Raw genomic sequence first — 4,262 nt, 5'->3', positions numbered from 1 at the left:
ACTGAATATTAGGTTTTATACTTCTCTACAGACCGTGTTTATACCCAGTTTTGTCCTATGCACACTCATATATGCCAAGTGCACAGATCGCCTGACCTCTAATGAACCATGAGGGACTTTATTGTATCAGAGCACAAAGACGAACTTCTTCAAGGGGAACTGGACGTTTCCATGACAACCTCACAACCACCGGTTGACATTTACTTACTCGCTGTTGGAAGCGATTCTTTCAGCATGGGAAAGAAAGTGAACTATTCTAAGCCATCAGAAGACAAGAATACTTGTTTCCCCGAGTAAGAAATCCAGGAAGAGAAGTCAGAACATGGAACAGATGCCTAAAAAGCTCTTTCTCACATTGTCAATTTGACATTTTGTATGGTTTTATTATATATATTTTTATATATATAACGATTATAGTGACTATTATTATTTTTATATATATAAAAAAAAATATTTTAGTGTGGCTGTAGGATTAGGGACTTTTTCTAAACTTAACATTTTGGTGAACTAGTTATTATATCTGCACACGTCTAGAAGAAATTCTGCATAACACGAATCAATTTTATATAATACTTTTTATGTTTAATTTGCTAAAGACTGTTTAATGAAAACCACTAGCTAACCGAGGCACATATATATCAGTATATTTCATGGAAATTAGTCTTACTAACCATCCTATGCAACAATAAGGATTAGTAAATATGAACTATCTACTCTGAATATTATCACCGCAGCCAAACCCAAGTGAACGAATGCTGCTTGGAATATCGCAGCCAATCAAAAAGCTGTATGCTGATTCTGAACCAATGATGATTCACTAAGGGGCGGAACTACCCAACATGGGTACTCAAAACTGACGCTTGGATTTGCAGAATGTTGTACTGAATGTTACCACAGCATCATGATTGTTTAGTTTTATGTGCCTATTTCCATGTCAGATCTGCCAATCAAACATCGGGTGAAGGGTCTGGATGGGCGGGTCACAAAATATTAATACTAATAAACTGGGATACAAGCACTGGAAGTCTGTACTTTACCAGTGGGAAAAGTATTCGGGCATGCTGTCTTGTCTTAAAATACTCCAACCCCCTTTGTTGTACAATTCGCGCTAGAATTATCTGGATTAATTACCATAAATTTTTTAGACACTAAGGCCCGGTTTCACAAACAGGGTTTAGACTAAGCCAGGATTAGGCCATAGTTCAATTAGGACATTTAAGTAATTTTTATAAACATGCTTGGAAAAAAACATTACTAGTGTGCATCTTGAGACAAAACAAAGGCACTGATATATTTTAAGATCAGTCAGTGCACGTTTACTTCAGTTGAAACGGCTCAGATTTACATTTTAGTCTAGGATTAGGCTTAAGCCTTGTCTGTGAAACCGGGGGTTAATGTTATTCTACAACTAAAAAGGAGAACATCACATATTCCTCCTCTTCTAAAATAAATCCTGTATTCTGGCATACATGTCACCTATTATGTTATAAGTGTGGGGAAACTTACCCTCATGTTATTTATGGAGGAAAAACAATCTTTTTTTTTTTCCGTTCCCTGCTCACCTATTATGTTGTTTACGGAAAAAAAACCATTCCTTTGTTAGTTTGAAGTTGTTGACAATCGTTCATGTAAACCCTGCACAACAGAACCTGCCGTCTACTGTGAGTTGCCAATGCTGCAATCTTTTATAGACACTCTATTTAGTGAATATGATGTCTCCCTCTTTTTTTTCCTTCTATGTGGAACAGAGACTCTCTTGTGACTCTGATTTAGTCACAGAAACCCAGACGGCCTTAAAATAAATGAGGACTGAGCTCATAGAGTGGCTTAGCTGCACACTGAATATGAAGAAGACTGGCTCGTGTTTCCACTTTTACCATTATGTGTAAAATGCACGTATTGTTTAGTTGAATGTTCCAGAGCAAAGATGAGTGTTTTTGTAGGATTGTTGTAAGTTTGTGCATCTATATAGTTAGTGCTGTCAAACGATTAATCGGGATTAATCGCATCCAAAAATAAACGTTTTTGTTTGCATATGTGTGTGTGCTGTGTATATTTATGTATATATAAATACACACACATGCATGTGTATATATTTCGGAAAAATATGTTATGTTTATATATTAAATATATTTATAATATAAAATATATGAATGTAAATATTTTCAAAATATATACTGTATGTGTGTGTATTTATATACACATAATAAATATACACAGCACACACATTATGCAAACACTTATTAGCACTACTCTATATGTATATATATACTGTATATATACACACACATACATACAACTTTGAGGATAATACATAATTTTCAAAAATAGTTTGGTTGTGAAATCTACATTATAAAAAATGTGCATTAAGTTGCATAAATGAACATATTGCAACGTGTCAAAACCAAAAGAAAAAAAATATTGCCTGATTAAATTGAAGCTACTGAACTTTTTTTTTTTTTTTTTTTCTAAAAATTAATTATTGTTAACCACTTATGCTTAGAGCTCCAGACATTATATATGAACCAATTATTATTTTGTAATGATTGGCTTCTGTGACTTTATAAGAAGTTTTGTGTGTATTGCATATAAATGTTGCATATATATATATATATTTTTTTTTTGGTATGTTTTATATTTGTTTATACCTAACATTCAAAATAATAAAAAAAAATGCACAGCATCTTCTGCCATAATGTTTCTGCCGTTGCTGTAAATGAACTCAAAACGGAAACTAATGAAAAGTTTTGAAACAGTTCAAAGTTCACATTGCAGATGTCTGTAATAATTTTATCTTATCAGTTGTTAACACTTCATATTTCAATGTCTGTTATCTGAGTTACATGTTTGCTGGGCCAAGTATTATTATTCTTACTCATACTTGCTGTTAAAGGTTTGTTCAAATCACTAACCATACATACACTAAACTTTTCCAAGCAATCGGACTTATTTATAGCATGCTTGCATGCATTTAAAAATATGATTTCATATTCAGCATGTGTCTTTAATTGGATGAAATTCAGTCCGGTGCCGTTCAGCCAAAAACTTGTCCTTATCTAACACAGAGACAATTGTACAAGGGAATCATGGGAATTGAAGCAGCCAAAAATGTCACACATAAGTGCTGCTTCTTTTCATCGGAATGGTGTTCAAGGACTGTTGATTCCCATCAGCTTCATTGTAACCGGGCAAATGATTCTCTGGAGGCAGGTCTGAGAAACACTGGCTTCATATTTAATGTCCTCAAGGCAAAGAGTCCATTGTAATGAGTGTATATTAAAAATCTCTTTTATATATTGTGTATAGGTGGGACTGGTTTGGCTGTTTTCATTCATGTATTGTGTGGTGGGCACGTGATGTACTGCTACAATACAAAGGGTTTTATTTATAGTCCATGTGATCTGGCAAGAGCATGATTCTTGAGATGTGGGACAAAACACAAAAAAGTTTTCCACTTTGAAATGAATGATCATTTAACCATTATCACAAAAGTACCATTTCATACAATCCTCCTTATTTTCTCAAAATCGACAATCACTTACTGTCCCTAAAATCAGCCATCCTCAGTTTAATTCTTCAGTACTTCTATATATGTACAACAACTCAATAATTCAAATATATACCTCAACTACATCAACAATGTATCTTAAAAAACAACATTATTATCCCAAAAGTCCAGAGATTTGCATTTCTCATTTTAAGATCATGTTAGTATCTCATAACAAGTGCTATATTTTGCGATTTTATTATAATTTTTAGATTTTCCATTTTCATTTTAAAGCTTTAGTGATTTTTGTCATTTTACATGTTTTTAAATATTTGTGACCCTGGAGCACAAAAGCAGTCTTAAGTCTCTGGGGTATATTTGTATCAATAGCCAACAATACACTGTATGGGTCAAAATTATTGATTTTTCTTTTATGCCAAAAATCATTAGGATATTAAGTAAAGATCATGTTCCATGAAGATATTTAGTAAATTTCCTACTGTAAATATAGCAAAACTTAACTTTTGATTAGTAATATGTATTGCTAAGAACTTCATTTGGACAACTTTAAAGGCAATTTTCTTAATATTTAGATTTTTTTTGCATCCTCAGATTCCAGATTTTCAAATAGTTGCATCTCGGCCAAATATTGTCATATCTTAACAAACTACACATCAATGGAAATCTTATTTATTCAGCTTTCAGATGATCTATAAATCTCAATTTCGAAAAATTGACACTCAAGACTGGCTTTGTGGTCTAGGGTCACATTTAT

Source organism: Barbus barbus (assembly GCF_936440315.1).
Source record: "Barbus barbus genome assembly, chromosome: 26".
In the NCBI taxonomy this organism is placed as follows: domain Eukaryota; kingdom Metazoa; phylum Chordata; class Actinopteri; order Cypriniformes; family Cyprinidae; genus Barbus; species Barbus barbus.
Note: the sequence above shows the minus strand (reverse complement) of the source record.